This window comes from Ambystoma mexicanum, chromosome 2q, assembly GCF_040938575.1.
Source record: "Ambystoma mexicanum isolate Mex_15411 chromosome 2q, UKY_AmexF1_1, whole genome shotgun sequence".
Classification (NCBI taxonomy): domain Eukaryota; kingdom Metazoa; phylum Chordata; class Amphibia; order Caudata; family Ambystomatidae; genus Ambystoma; species Ambystoma mexicanum.
The window spans coordinates 1,097,215,200-1,097,232,591 of NC_090924.1; the positions used below are offsets into that span (position 1 = coordinate 1,097,215,200).

The 17,392-nt window shown below is 47.3% G+C and overlaps 1 protein-coding gene across 3 annotated transcripts in view; it reads right to left on the reverse strand.

Moving 5' to 3' along the window:
* The window catches only part of CDK6 (cyclin dependent kinase 6), an 896,150-nt gene that overhangs the window by 759,401 nt on the left and 119,357 nt on the right, over positions 1-17,392 (reverse strand). The window lies entirely within an intron of this gene.

The following is a 17,392-nucleotide window of genomic DNA, read 5'->3' on the forward strand; positions in this document are numbered from 1 at the left end:
CTTTCTTGAACACCCTTCCTTCTTTCACTCATCCCAGTCCAGCTCCCGCCTGGGCCACAGAGTGTGTGTTCGTCTCGGTGGTCGATCATCTTACTATGCTCTACGATCAAGGCGGAGTCAGAGGCTTGCTGCTCTTTGACCTTTCCACCGCTTTCGACACCATTGACCACACTGTTTTACTTGATCACCTCTCCCCTGGCGGGTATCTCTGACAATGTTCTCTTGGTTTTCTTCTTTCCTGTCTGAATTCAGTCCCTTTCTTTACCCCCTTTCCGCTCTGAACCCTCCTCACTTCTTTGTGTTGATACCAAAGGCTCTGCCCTCTCCCTGTGTAATGCCTACATACAGCAGCTGACTGAGCTCATTTCCACCACGGCTTCAGTTGTTATTCTTATGCTGACGACACCCAAATCTTGGTTCAGTTGGATCTCACTGTTCACAATACTGCCACCAGATTTCGGGGTGGTCTTGAAGCCGTGGCGAATGCATGTCAGCTAATTGGCTTAAGCTGAACGGGGAGAAAACTGAGGTGTTGGTGGTGCGTCCCCCTTCTGCTACAGCCTTTTGGACATCAGATTTCTGGCCCCCCAGTCTTGATGCCTGCCCTTCCTTTTTTTTGTTTGAAGAATGTTGGCGTAAAAATATCCTCCTCTCTTTCCGCCGACCTTCAAATCACGACCATTTGTCAAAGAGGTGTCTTTTAGCTTAAAACTGTGCGCAAACATTTGCCCCATTATCCAACTCAATGTTGCGCTCCAGTTGTTTCCTCCCTCATTCCACCTACTCTGGATTACTGTAATGCCCTACTTTTGGCACAGCCTGCTTTTTCTTTTGCACCGCTTGCAAGTGTTGCAAAATACATCTGCTAGAGAAGCAACTTCTAAATCTAGGCGCTCCCACATTTCACCTGTACATAGCCATCTTCATTAGCTCCCTGTAGTTAAACAAGTGCAATTTAAAGTTACTTTGCTTGGTTCACCGTGCTCGTTAGGTTGATGGCGCAGAACTACAAGCTAACTTCCCCTGTATGTTCCTGTGCATACACTTCGCTCGGCTGAGGCCTGTATGATTTCTGTACCTTGCTTTAGACTGTCTCGCATCGGTGGCAGCCGCCCTACTTTGGAACTCAATTCCTCAAACACTGCTATCCATTAAAGATCACACTACATTTCTCCGGTTATTGAAAACGTACCTTTTATTAATGTAATTCCTCCTTCCCTTTCTTACTTCAGACTTCGCCTTGATGGTTTTATTGGTGACTGTGCACTCTACAAGTAACATGTAACATAGCAGAACATAGACCCCATCAGCACTCCATCACTAGACGAAAAACTATGCTCGCTAATGTCTGCTCATCAACCAACTATGCAGCAGCCATCGCCAACCTCATAAACACACATATCTTGGATGCCATCTTCATTACTGAGACCTGGATTACATCCACTTCCACCCACATCCTAGATGTCCTCACACACAACAGATAAAGAATTCTACAATGAGACTGTCCAAACAAGATCGGTGGCGGCCTCACCATTATTCACAAGGCATCATGACCATTCACCCAAATAGACTTTGACAACATTGTTTCTATCGGAAACCTTTCCTGCCACTTCCCGCACTCCCCAATGGACACAGTCACTTGTCACCTTCTCTACAGGCTCCCCAAGTCATTGAAGACTTCACAAACTTGGCCACCACATTAGAGAGACAACACCAGTCAAGCAAACCCATCGGTAACCCACCAAACGAGCCTTCAGATCATTCAATAACTTTCCACTGGATGCTTTCACAGAAAACCTTGCCAAACTCCTCTTTACATGGGCTGATCTACCTCTGGCAAATCCGAACTGCGACACGCTTCTCCTGGAATTCAACACCATCCTCATACCCAAATATCAACTGCAATGCCTCAGTGAAACAAAACACCTTCAAGCCTAAATCTTCCGCACCCAGGTACACTCAAGAACTTAACTTACACAAATGAACCATCAGAAAATAAGAGCAGCCTTGGCAGAAAGCCTGCAGTGGATCCATTGCTGACAAATTGCCCCCCCTGTTATATCCCCAATCCCATTTTTTTCTGCTTCCCTAAACACGTTCTTCCCACTATTGTAAAGTGCTGTTGCTTCCCGAAGCTCGGTCCGTGCTCAATAAATACCCTAATAATAATCATTACAATAATGCATAATAATGTTACATTATTCTTCCAATAAAAAGCAAACACTCACAAAGAACGTTGTATGCCCTCCGTTTTACTAAACAGAATCTATCTGTTCTATACACTTTTCTATTTTGGCATTTAAACGGAAAAGTATTTGTTTTAGACACAATTTAATGGGCATTACACCTTTTTCTTAAAGTTATTGTAATGTTCTATTTTGGAGGGTGCGCTTAAGGTTTAGGATGGATTAAATCAAGCAATGTTTCGGTCCTTTCTGTTGATAATACAAACTTCTGGCGCAATATGATTTATGCACTGCACAGAACATTGTGTGTCCATATTGCCCAACTTGCCCCTATTCAATATGATGTACTGTAAGGTAGAATTAGAGTAATATATGCCTGAAAAGGTTGTCAAAGATTCCATATGGCATATCTGTTTAATTATTATGCAATAGGATTCCAAGATGGCCGCCGCAATCAAAGATGTGCGATGGAGTGCTCCGTTGGATCCTGATGCGCTAAAAGCATCCTTCCGTCAGAACCTGCAACCGATCAGGGTGACAACTATCCAGGGGACTAACCCCAGGCTGGCAGGAACGCAGTAGAGCCCTAGAGACAGACCCTAGTGTACTGGCGAGTATAAAGCCAGAAATACGCTCCGGGCTGGGCGTGGCTCAGACTTAGCAGCCAGCTTCACATTCGCATAACAAGCCCGGATTCGCTCCCCAGGTAAGGATCGCTACTTTGGCAAGGCGCCCCCCTGAAAGGCGTTGGGAGGTGGCGGTCCGGAGCAGGTGAAGTGGGGATTGCCCTCCAGGTGGGCGCAACCACCAGATTTGGAGTGCAGCAGCTCATGAGGCGACACCTTTAAAACAGCCCCCGCCCGGCAAACACCAGCGGATCATTAATCAGAGCCTCGGATCGTAGATAAGAGGCTCAGCCCAAAAGACACTGATCTTGGATTCCCCCAGCCCAAGTAAGAGTGGGACTCTTAATGCGGTCGCTTTCCAAACTCGCAGGGCAGATGCATTTAAATCGTTGGGAGCCATTTCAAAGGATATAATCAGAGGCTGGTAGCGTGCCACAAAGCTTTGGAAAATAGGATTGATCTTCACCAAATTCAATAAGTGGCCACACGAGACTCAGTACTTCAGCGCCTGGGACAAAGTGAAAGGTTCTTTACCAAAATCCCACTGAGGAGAAACAAAGCTTTAGCTGGCCTGAAACGGACCCCTGTGACACAAAGGACTGTGCTGTATTTTACGGGGGAGCAGAAACTTACCAAAATTAATATGGACTAGAAGGTAATACTCCAATAAAATCACATACTGAAGGAGGAAAAAGAAGCCTACCCCAGCAGGACCCCCTACAGATTTGCAGACTAAATTAAATCTGCTACAAGAATTGTGGGCACTTGGCCAGGCGATACCCATTGCAGGCAACGCATCAATGCGTACCTTTGAAGAGGAATCCAGTAGTTGCGATTCAGGGATGGCAGCATTTAAAGAAGACTTTACAGTGAGTTTTCAAGAGTTTTAGGACACATTCCTGGCCTCTTTTCAACAACAATTTTCTACCTTCACAGTTAAAATCAGACAGTCATTGTCCGACTTTGGCAAGGACAATGCATCCCTTGGGGAACGCGTGGACAATAACGAGAAGGCTATGCAAGAACTAACTCAGGAGAGCAAACAAACAGACTTAGCTCTGGAAGATCTGGCCAGGATAACACACAACTTAGAAGTACAGTGCGAAGATCTTGAAAATAGATAAAAAAGATCGAACATTCGCATAAGAAACCTACCGGAATCCATTGATGATGCCAACTTAAAAGACACTGTCACTCACATTTTTACCGACTTAATTGCAGGCGATGAGACTGCTGCGGTCGCGCTAGACCGCCTCCAAAGAACAGGCCCAAAAAGAACTGATCCAGAAGGCACGCCCAAGGGATGTCTTGGTTGCATGCTCTTCATACCTGCAAAAAGAGCAGATATTGAGGAAAGCACACAAACAATCCACACTTACCTACAATGGGTCTGAGATCCAACTTTTTCACGATCTCTCGCAAATTACCCTGCTTAAAAAGGCGCAAGATTAGCCGGTAGTTAAGACACTTCAAAAAAGAGGAATCAAGTATAAGTGGACATTCCCCTTTGGCCTGACTTTTCCTCTAGAGGGAAGACAACATAGGATAACATCACAGAAAGCTGTTATGGCCTTACTCTAAATCGAAGATTAAGAAATGGAATGTATGACGGAGACCGAGGATAGACGAGTAGCCCAACAACGCAAGCCATGGGAGTAGTGAACAGTAACCCGTCGCGGGAGGAAGGAAAGGGCAAAACAACAAGAAGATTGGAAATCCAGAGGGGGCTCTGACAAGTAAGGTTGTGTCTACGCAGAAGGATCAAGGACGGTCACAAGGAATACCAGGAGAAGAGGACTCAGAGCACACCATCTTGGGATGTATCTGTTCAGGTAACAGATGGGGGTACTAGGTTGCCCCGTACATCGCCCTGGGGTTAAAGTTGAGTCACGGCTGGGGTCTTGTACCCCGGAAAGTGTTAGTAACTGTGGTTCACATCAGGGGATTTTGTTTGGGGACTCAGTGCACCCGATAGGGTGGGTTGGGGGTCTACTGTATGTTATATCCGTGGGATTCTGAAGAATGCCGGGTTTGATTGCTCTCCTGAGATGTTTATTTTTCTTTCTCTTAGTGATTTCTATTCAAGTGTTTAACGCTCAACATTCAGGCTAAAACATTGGAAGTTAGATGCACTCTTGGGGCGTTACCAACCGGACTTGGTGGTGCTCCAAGAGAAACATATTTGTCTGGCAGACGGAAGTAAGATCCGCCTGCGACGGGGGGGCGTGGCTAACCGCCATGTAAACAAGTCGTGTTCTGGTGGAGCTCCTGATGATGTGAACAACGATCCGCCGCTAATCATGACAATACTGCCTTAATCTATCGGAAAGCCGTCTCATCAACCCGCGGAAGCCTGAAGTACCCATGTGTAAAACCTGAAGCGGCTCCGTAAGCCCGCTCGATTGCTGCTGCGAAGAAAAGTTGGAGCGCTGCGACCCTGAAAATGGCGGCCGCCTGACGGATCATTGCCCTGGGGGCGCCAACGCCTAGCGCGGGAGCGCTACGAGGCTGTGAAACAGTGGGACTGACGGCCGCGAAGCAGCCTAGCCTGCGGCGCGCGACTGCCAGAGTGAGCCGGCGTGGAGAGAGATCCGGACCAGCATCGGCGCACCCCTGGTCGTAGGGGGAGGGGAGCCCGGCGAGGACGGGGGCTGGCGCCGGGTTGGAAGCGAGGAGCGCTTCGATCTTCGGTTGACCCACACGCAGATCCGCGGTCCGGGAGAGCGGACGGCGCTGGAGCAGTGCCCGGCACACTAGGATCCAGGGGCGGACTGGCCCCCACGGAGCACGCCGCGACCAGCGCGGGCGTTCAAGGTGGCTGTGGAGCGGCTGGGAGAGAACGGTGAGGAGTCGGGGGAGGGGTGCTGAGCGCAAATACCAAGCTGCCGGACCTTAGCACATGCCACGTAGACCCTGCGCTCGCACACAATGCGCTGGGAAGCGTAGTGTGGCTGCTGGGGGGCAGAAACGAGAACCTCGACTACCCCGACCAAGGCAGAGCCGGGTGACCAACAGGGGGCGCAAACACTCACCTCCCTAAGCAGTGGCAGCTGGCAACACGAACAGTGCTACGGAACTTTGGACTGTCAAATTCAGGGCATACTTTGCACTAGATAAGCGGCCCCCCAGAGCTGGGGGCACCGAAGCCACTGCCTCTGAGCGGCGTTTGAAAACACGCCACATACAAACCTCCCTGCTGTGCCTGGACGCCGCAACGGCCCTCCGCCCGGGCCTCGCCGCTGATTACTCCAGTCCCTAAAGGAAAGAGAACAACGCGCTCAGACCACTGCGGCTGTGATCTGCCCAACACTATACCCCCTAAGATTATACAGCTCCTATCACCACGGCGGAACTTCTAGGGCCACGGTGGATGGCCAACACTGCAGCAATGTCCGCCAAAAACGCCAGGACCAAGCACAGACAGACCACCATGGAAACCTTTGCCGCCACTAGCGCTCCAGGGCGGGAGGCCGGGCGGGAGGCCGCCCACGCCGGCGGCGAGTCACCAGAGGCAGATACACTGGAACCAGCTAATTCACAGCTTTTGGAAGCCATCATGACATTGCAGAAGTCCATGGAAAATAAGATAGACGCGGTGGCGATTGACTTGAATCTGTTGAGACAGGACGTGCGCTCCATCGCCAGCAGAACAGACACACTAGAGACCCAAGTCCGTGAACACTCCGAATCCAAAGCGCAGCTGGCGAGGGAAGTAGACGCCTTGGTACAAAAGGTGAAGAACCTTGAAGATAGAGCCGACGAGGCCGAAGGTAGGGCCCGAAGAAGTAATATCAGAATCATCGGGCTGCCCGAGGGTATCGAGGGTAATGACCCCACAAACTACGTTGAAGACCTACTCCTACACGAAATCGGCGCCGGGAAATTGTCACAAGGTTTCACTATTGAAAGGGCCCACCGATCACTTGCCAGACGGCCGCCTCCCGGAAACCCACCTAGGCCCATAATAGCTAAAGTACTAAACTATAAGGACAGAGAGGCAATCTTAGCCTTTTCCAGGATGGGTGGCTCCATACATAGAGACTCCGCGAAGGTGGCCATTTACCCCGACTACACCCTGCAGGTCCAGAGAAGCCGGGCCCTGTTCGGCCACGCCAAAGCCAGACTGAAACACGCAGGACTCCGATACATGTTACTATACCCGGCCAGATTAAAGGTCCTACACAATAACAAGGCTCACCTCTTCGAAACCCCGACCGAAGTGTTGGAATGGATGGACAGAACGCAGTTACCTGATCTAGAACCGAAACAGCGCAAACCAAAATCAATCGAACCATAAGGGCCTGCTCATGCTACCTGCAGGCAGTACTTAGTCATTAAATGAGCTAGAAACACATTGACAAGCGGCAACTCAGATAAACCCAGAGCAACACTAGCGACGCATCATCCCTTATCAGCAACATCAGGAGGTGAAACCACACCCGCCCCGAATTTTTCTCTTTTTTTGGGTAACTCACCCGCCCGTAGGGCATCCAGGGACCAGGTCCATGATGCAGAAACGGGAAAGTCAGAACGGGGGACACCCCGCTAGACGTGTTAAGTTATTAGTTCAGTTCAAAGTTACTGTTTACTGGAACAGGGAAGAACAAGACCAACGAAGCCACCGCACACCACCTTTCTGGGCAAATAATGTCCTAAGAACCCACCGACGCCAAATACCATATGACACACTAAGAGACTCATGGCCGGCACCGCCACATGGCCCGCCCAAGAACTTCTATATAATCCATACTCATGGCTAACACGATCAAGATTATGACATGGAATGTCAGAGGATTGAGTAGCTACATCAAACAGCACAGAGTTCACACTTTCCTTAGACGCCACAAGATAGGTATCGCTCTCCTACAAGAGACCCATCTTAATGCGCAGAAATTAGCTGCGATGGCCAGAGCGTGGAAGGGGACCCTAATAGGAACCACATACTCCAGTTATGCTAGAGGAGTGCTAATATGGATAGCTCCCACCATCCCCATTAAGGTGTTACAAACAAACATTGATGATGAAGGTAGAATGATACAAATGCAGTGCACCATAGAAGGTAAAGAACTCTGGCTGGTCAACACTTATGCCCCTAACCATGATGCCACAGTTTTCTTTCGCTCATTGTACACGCGGCTGAACCCAAGTCGTAATGGCACGTTCATATGGGGAGGAGACCACAATTGTACCTTAGATCCATGTGTAGATAGATCGGACAGCAAACACTCCCAGCCCTCCCCCCTGCTAAAATACTGAAGGCCCTCACACGACAATATGACCTAATTGACCTCTGGAGAGCACAGCACCCTGATGTTAGGAAATACTCCTTTTATTCACCGCCACACGCGGTACATACCAGGATAGACAGCATACCAGTTAGTGGCGAACACTTAGACACATTTGAAGATACGCAATATTTGGCTAGAGTGCTGTCAGATCACTCTCCCTTGATGACTACATGGACCCTGACTGCACCCAGGCCTCCCATACCCACATGGAGACTCCGAAGTGAGGCGTTACTGGATAAGGCTTTTTGCGAACAAATACGACAAAGCACATCTGCCTACTGGCAGATAAACATTGATAGTGTCCAGCACATCAGCACTGCATGGGAGGCATATAAGGTGGTGATCAGGGGAGAAATGATAGCCGCAGTGGGGGGAGCCCAGAGGTCCATCACTTCACTACTGACGCGTGCAGAAGACGAGCTCAAACACCTAGAGTCCGATACCTCATCGGACCCTGCCCACACACGGAGGAAAGTCGAACTCAAGCAGGCTTGCCTGCAACACTGGGAGGCGCTGAGCAAGCTTAGTTATGCCAAACACATCGAAAGAAATCATGCATTGGGGGACAAACCAGGAAAGCTACTAGCGTGGTTGTATAAACGTGAAGCACCCAGAAAACCCATCTGTCAAATCCTGGATGCAGACGGCCAGGACATACACTCACAAGTAGATATAAACCGCACCTTCGCAGAGTTCTACCATAAGCTCTACACAGACTCCTCACCGCCCACAGCCACGGAAATAGAGGACGTGTTAGATAGTATAATGCTACCACACTTAGAGGAGTGTATAGCGGAGTCCATGGAGGGCCCTGTCACCCCAGAGGAAGTTATGGCAGTTATTAGATCACTGCCCACTGGGAAGGCTCCCGGGCCAGACGGACTCCCAGGAGAGTTCTACAAGAAATACGAAGACGCACTAGCACCGATATTGGCCCAAGTCTTCAACGAGGCATACGAACTAGGCCTCCTCCCGAACACCATGAGAGAGGCAACTATTATCCCACTACTAAAGCCCAATAAGAACACCACAGAATGCGGATCATACAGGCCCCTGTCCCTTCTAAACACAGATAGTAAGCTTCTGACGGCAATACTTGCCATGAGGCTACGCAAGGCCATTCATGTCCTAATTCACCAGGACCAAACGGGGTATGTGCCTGGAAGGACTATCACCGAAAACTTAAGGAAACTGCACCATGTCATTTACAGCACTGACAGCAGGCAAGATACAGGCGCGGTGGCGTCCCTTGACGCCTCCAAAGCATTCGACTCGGTCCGTTGGAAATGGCTCTTAGCCACCTTGTCCAAAATGGGAGTAGGGCCCAGCTTTATTAGATGGGTTACACTCATCTACACTAACCCAGAGGCTAGAGTGCGGATAAACAACACCTTCTCTGACAAATGGGAGCTGTCCCGAGGCACTAGACAGGGTTGCCCCCTATCTCCCATGTTATACATCATCGCCATCGAACCTGTAGCAGCATACATCAGGCAGGAATATGGAGACACGGGCATTGAAATAGACGGGGTAACCCATTTAGTCTCTATGTACGCAGACGATATGCTCCTTTACTTAAAGAACCCCGAATACGTATTGCCATACATACTGGAAACATTGGAGGGGTTTCATAAAGTCACTGGGATCCAAATCAATCACAGCAAATCCTGCCTCTTCCCCCTAGCAGCCTTGAGTAGACTTAAGCCAGATGAACTCCCCACACTATCATTGAAATGGGAACCCATCTCCTTTAAATATCTGGGGATTACGATCCACCGGGACCCCAAGACAGAGCACGCTCTGAACACAGTGAGAGCCAAGGAGGGCCTGGCGAAATCGATGGACTTCTGGGGCAAACTCCCGCTTTCGGTGGCTGGCAGAGTAGGACTGCTCAAAATGGTGGCGTTACCCAGACTTCTTTACCATTTTACCAATGTACCATACTATATTCCACATCATTTTTTCAACGACCTACACAAGCTTTGCAGGAAATTCCTGTGGCAAGATGGAAGGCAAAGAGTCGCCCTGGACACCATGCAGAGACCATACGAAAAGGGTGGCCTGAAGGTCCCTAATTTTGAGCTTTACTATCTGGCAGGTCAGCTGAAACATGTGATCCAGTGGATGGCAGACGACCCCTCCACGGACACCCGCCTACTGCAGCCAGGTATCACCCATATGCTAATGAAAGACCTGCTATGGGCCGACGCAGGCCACAAACACCAATATCCACTGTTGGCCCAACTAGGTATCCAGATATGGAAAAGAGCCTGTAGAGTCATGGACTTCAAAGACCCTTATTCCCCACTGATCCCGATTGCGGCACTCATGGCAAATAGATTAGAGAGCTTGAAATTAATAAGGAACACATGGGAGCTATGCGGCGTCGCCACCGTTGGAGACCTGGTGGACGAACAGGGCATCCTGACCTTTGCTGAATTACAAGAAGCCTCGGGCATACACACGGGACAGTTTCTGCTGCACACTGCGGTAGTAAAAAGAATAGCTGCCCGCTGGCCGTCAATGGTCAAGTTAGACACTGGCCATGAAGTGTTAGAAGGCCTACTGGCAACAGCTGAAGGTGGCCATGAGACCTCGAGGGTCTACGAAACGCTGCTCCATAACGCGGCCCGACTCAATCTTAAGTGCAAGACGAAATGGGAATTGGAAATTGGGCAGCAATTCACAGAAGCAGAATGGGAAACCATCACTGGATACCACAAGAAAGTATCTAGAAATGCCAGGTTCCAGTTAATACAATTTTACATTCTGAACAGAGCATACCTTACCCCAGGAGTCATCTCCAGTTTCACTGGTGCTAACATCGTCAGATGCCCCAAATGCCACGAACCCCAGGCGAACTTGACCCATATGTTCTGGGGGTGCCCCGCTATACAAATCTTCTGGGCGCAAATCCAAACCAGAGTCGCCAAGGCCGCCATTACCCTGGAAGTGCAAACGCCCATTGCATGCATTCTGGGAAAATACCCCAGAAACAGCAAAAACAAGCCGCTGAATAAGCTAAAGGATTTAATGTACATACTTGCGAAAAGACGCATCGCCATGGGTTGGAAAAGGCCCCAAGCACCGTGTTTAACAACATGGTGGGAAGATCTCCGTAAATGGACGCAGGCTGAAACAGGAGCCTGGGAAATAGCCCAACGTCAACAAGGACAAGATACTTCCAATGATTTACTACAATGGGTAGAGCTCACAGAGACACTATTCAGCCCCAATATGACAGACTCGTCGAGTGAGAGTACAATCACTCCAGAATGAAAGGTGGAACATAGATATCTCACTGTGTAGTCTACAACGGTCTTGAAGGGAAGAAGGGTGGGAGGGAGGCTAAGAGGGGAAGGGAATGTTTATTTATTTTTATTTGGTTACTTTGGTTATTGGAGGCCATGTTACGGCCCCGTTGACTGCATTGCTACAAAATGTAATAAAATAAATTTAAAAAAAAAAAAAAAAGATCCGCCTGCGACGATACCTGGTGGTGATCCAGGCAAATGCAGAGGGCAAGGTTGCTGGGGTGCTGATAACGATTAGAACAGCTTCACATATCAAAGTGCTCCATATGAAGAGACACAAGGAGGGTAGTTTTGTATTCATCGTAATGGCTACTGGCCCTAAGAGGGTAACAGTGGCTTCAATATACCACTCCTGGGAATGATAACTCTCTTGCCTAGCGATCTCAATTATCGGCCCATGCGCCTCTTATCAGAGATCTGCAGCTGGCTGGGGCAACTCAGAGGGTCTGGGCTTGGCGCTTCCCATCTGAACGCTTGGGAATGTTTTAGTGGAAAATAATATTGAAGGCAAGATTACTGAATTCTTTGAGTTTAATTAGTTACAAAATAACTCCACAAATGTAACGTGGGACGCATTTAAAGCGACCCATCGCTGAGTTCTGATAGCAGAAGCGGCATACAGACGCAAACAAAAAACAGCTCTAGAGGAAGAGTTAAAACAAATAATGGGGAAAATGGAATCAAATATGGGTCCCTCGATTCAAAAAGCATATGGAACGCTGGCTGCTAAATTAAATCTACTCTGAGCAAGAACAGCTGAAAAGTCCTTATTATACCAAAAATATTATGTTAAAGCTAACAGGGCACACCGATTGCTAGCCAGACAACTACGCCAGTGAATAGCTTCTCAAACTATTATCAATCTATTCAAACCCCCTCAGGGGAATTAGTTATGGAAACTCCACAAATAATCTTGCAATTTAACACTTTCTACTCTAATCTTTCCCCCTCTTTTTCCTAGTATGCCTCTCTCCTCTCCCTTGGTAAACTTTGTCTCTTGTAGAAGGAGAATGTCTATTTGAGATCTACGGAATTCCCTTGCCACTAGTGATCTCTTGGTCGGCGATTTGAGGCCTTTCACGTTAAGTGTTCCTATTCTTAGGGACTACCTACCCTTCTGCTCTTCAATTGGTGCCATTATCGGAGTATTTCGGTTGTGGATTCATGACCCGTGTCAAGTAGATATATTGTTCATAAGGACTCACGTTGTCTTGAGTGATCCTTTGTATAGCCGATAATGCTTCATCCTCTGTACATTTCTTGTCTGCCCAACCCCCCACCCTCCACCCTTCCCACATTGACGGCGTCCGTGCAGACCCAGATAAAGACACTGGTCCTGCATCGAACCACCTTTAGGAACCGTCACTTTGGGTCCCCAAGATTATTATAACATCATAATCTTGATTGAGCGCCCTTTCACCTCCCTCCTTCGTTTACATGGCCCGAGTCTCTTTTGGGCCTATACATCCTTACACTGTTCAGGTCCTGGACATATGTATTAGAATATATGTTATCTTACCAGTGTTGCAGTTCATCGGTTCTCTCCCCCTAGGGAAGTATTATCTCTCCGAAATTTCCACGATGCCTTGACACGTTTCCTTCTGGGGCCCTGTATACGCCATCCTCTTTCTTCTCCAGGTAGGAGAATGTAGCTAGTTTCTCCCTTATGACCATTGGTTCTCCCGAAGTTCCATGGTGTCACCAGTGCTGTTCAACGGGGAGATGGGGTCGGGGCCAGAGGAGGCACATGCCCCTGGGTCGGGGGCCCTACCCTCTGCACTCCGACGTCGGTGTTCTCTGGAAGTTCGTTAGGTGTTGGGAGGGGTGTCCGTGGTGCGTTTGTTGATATGCCCAGGGTATGGGCGGCACAGTAATGCATATGGGTCACCCGGGGTGCCCTTTAAGCGGCGTCCGGGACAGCCGACACTTTGGGGATGTTTTCCTCTTGTGCGAGGGTAAAGATTCGGGGCGAGAGAGGTCCGAACTGACGCTGCGCGGTGATGGCGCACCACCCGTTGTTCATGGGGTAGATGGGATGGGCCTACCTTCTCCCCGCTCAGCACTGTCTCAAGGCCTAGTTCGATCACGCTCTTCGGAAGCTCCGCCGACTCGACCAAGGCTGTCACGTCCCCTTTGCGGCAAGGAACTTCGTCGGGATTATGAATTTGTGGCCGAGGTTCAGGTTCTTTCAGGCTTTCTTCGTTCGTCAGGCCCAGGGTCCGCCTCCGACAGTTGCGCTGTTCCCTGCGAGCGGGCCACGGAGCCGTTATGTGTGACGTCTTTTTGAAGGACGTATATCTCAGGTTTGCAGGGGTCGTTTTCGATCGGGTTTTTGACCGAAGGGGGGGGGGGGTCCTCAGCTGGCGGCACACCGGTGTAGAATCTTGGGGGGGTCGTCAAGGTGGGGGCTCAATCCCTCCTAGGGACCCAAAGTAGCGGAGCTCACGCGAAGTCAGACCACATCCGTGCAGCCCCTGGTGGCCAGTCGATGGCCCGCCTTTTGATCAATGAACAACTCTCCCCACGGATTATACTTCAAAGAGGGACTAAACAGGAATGCCCGATGTCACCGTTGCTTTCCGCCATCTGTCTTGAGCCATTTTTAGCTAGGTTTTGTCAAGCAAATGGCATTATCAGGATAATGTTCGGTGGGATACCGCATAAAAGTATGGCCTACGCAGACAACATGTTTTTAGCAGATCCGGAAAAAAACATTGACCTCAATTGAATGTGAAGTAAAGGATTATGGCTCAGAGGCAGGCTTAAAAATTAACCAATACCAATTCCGAAATTTAAAATCTCACTCTTTCTATGGCAGAAATACAGGTACTTCGTATGCAAACACAATTTGGCTGGGCAAAAGATAGAATTAAACTCTTAGGCATGATAGTAACCCCAGAAATATCGGGGATGTATGAAGCCAACCACCCTCCATTGTTGAAAGAAATAGAGGGCCAACTGAATAAATGTGGCCCGTTGACGATTTCTTGGCTAGGTCGCATCAATATGATAAAAATGGTAATGCTTCCAAAACTGCTTTATTTTTTCAAGCTCTCCCAATCCGTATTCCAGCTCCCTTTTTAAACAAAAACTACAGAGACTGATATCCACATTTATCTGGAACAATAAATCCCCACGAGTAGTATACAATATTTTAACCACACCTACGAACAAGGGAGGATTCGGTGCCCGAATATGCAAACATTCTATCAAGCCACACAACTGCGAATAGTAAAGGATTGGTGCGCGAAAAAGTCAGAGAAAAGGTGGTTGCAAATGGACTGTGCGATTGGCGGACCGCAACTAGAAGACAATTCATGGCTCCCCAAAAGTGATTGCTCCCTTAATAACCATAAGAGTTTGATTACAAGCTTAGTCGAAGAGGTATGGGATTTAGTGGCTAAAAAATACCAATTTACAACATTCCCTTGGCCTTTCACGCCCTTTTTAATAACCCTCAATTTAATCGGGGACAAGAACCACAGGCATTTAGTAAGTGGAAACAGTTAGGCAGCACAAAATTGTGAGACATGTTTGAAGGTACAGACTGTAAGCCCTTTAATCAATGCAAAATAGAATTTGTACCAAATGAATTAGCCCACTTTCAGTACTTCAAGGTCCGCCAATGGATATTAGCCCCACTGATAAAACAGACAGGGACTAAAGAGCTTACTCCGCTCGAAAGATTCCTAGTTCCGAACCGGGGACCAAAGCACTCCTCTCAAAAATATATACAATTATGGCAGAGGTTTCTCCAGTTACTCACCCGTGCTATAGAACTCGATGGCAGCTGACTCTGGGAGAACAAATAAACGCAAGCAGAATGGGAGGGGCTATGGAAAGATATTCCCAAACTCACTTGCTCAATTCAAGAAAGGGACTTTTGTTACAAGCTGCTAGTTCAATGGCATTACACGCTGACTTGCTTGCACAAAATGAGACCAACTATTTTGTCACAATGTTGGAGGCAATGTGGGTTACTCTGTGACTGGGGGCATATCTGGTGGGGCTGCCCGATACTGAGGGGATATTGGGCAGAGATTGACGAAAGGATGGTGCAAATATTTGTGGTATTCAAGCCAAGTTCCCTTAAGTCTATCCTCTTGTTCATTCTTTAATCAAAAATTATGAAAAGCTTGAAACAAAAATGTAAAACTTATGTAATACTGCAACTAGCTGCTTTATTAGGAAATGGAAATCTAAAGACTCTCCACATTCTGCTGAATGGATTTCCAGAGTATTAAACTTTGTCACACTTGAATGTATTACGTACAATATTCAAGGAGCTCAGTCAAAATTCTCATATGACTGGACGGAAGATCTTAAATTCTCATAAAGTGGCATTAACATTCGATACTGTCCTATGCACCTTCGAATCCTGGACATTTATTGACATCTGTTTCGTTTTGATTACTATTCTCTCATTATGTACCCTGCAGAGACATTGACGGGGGTGGGGGAGGCTGCTTGGTTTGATTGAGTTAATTTTATTGAGCTACTGCGGGGGCAGTAAATTCCTTTTTGTTATATAAGAAATGCCAATAAAATATATATTAAAAAAAAATAATTAGCAAGCAATGTAAGAGGCCAGATGTACATTTCTCCGATGCAGTCATGCACATTAGAGACTGCCCGCTATGCCTGTTGTCAACGCTAGAGGGAGCTGTTGCCTTAGGAAAAAAGCTGTTGCTTTAGGAAATATATAAGGCCAGACATGTGTTTATCCACTGCAGTACTCTCCTCAAGCACTTTGGCCCATGTACACAGGCTTTCACACTAGTAATCAATATTGTGCTTGCCTGCCATGCACCAAGAAGCAACTTAGTTATGCAGCATGTGTTATACAAGTTTATTAAACTATTCAACATAAATGTCAAACCCAAGAATTGATACTTGACACTTCATTTAAATTATAGAAAAAATGAAGACCCCATGCACAACGCTGCCAGAAACGGCACACGTGAAACTGGGTGGATTTAAATCCACATCAAATATTTACATGTATCTCCAAAGGTGAATACACACATTACTGTTAGGAAATATTTTCTTTTTGCATATTTCCCTCCATAGTTTTCTATGGAACCCCATTCTTTTTGCTTTGTTTTTGAATCCAACTTTTTATTTGAAGGGAAGTAAAGTATTCATCTTCATTGTTTTGCTAATTTGTTATGGAGAAACTGACTAGTTCTTCAGACTGTCAGTACTGAGAAACGTTGCATTCCTTTTGATCTCTTGTGTTTTGTTAAATGACTTCAATTCAGCAATCCCACTAAGTCAGTGCCTCGTCTGGGACGCCCAAGGGAAGCCCTTATTTATATATTTTTATGACAAATTATACTCTGGATGATAAACCGTTATATAACGCCCTCTCTTTGAAACCCCCCTGACCTCACTGAGCCAAGAAGTAGGTTTGTTTTGCAATTTAAAAGATTTATTGGAAAAATTAAACAATATATATATATATTACACTTTATAATAAATTAATATTTGATATCACACTTATGAGTATAATGTCGATCAACAATGGATAATGTTATACTAGCACACTTATTTTATTACTTAGGAGTTGGTACGGAAACAACAAGGTAGCTGGGAATGCTTTTATGATTTCAAGGAATGCAGTGATGGAAAGAATGCAGTACAGAAATAACTGGTAGGGTTTCACAGGAGATAATATGTTCACTTTTCCCCTGGTGGCAATTCACTCCCCCCCCCCCCTATGCAATAGAAGATGGAAGAGAGAGCAAACAGTTCTCAGGAATACAATAAAATATAGTCCAGTTCCCCCCTAGCAAGCTTAGATCACAGGGATGATTTTAAAACACAGGCAAAATCATTTTAAATGTGGTGGCAATGAAGTAAAATATGCTAAAAATGGTTTCTAATTCCCAATAAGAGATTCATGGTGGGCGATAGCTACTTTAAATTAGTTCAGGATCACTTTAGCAATGCTCTATGAATGATTGTCAGGTTGCAAA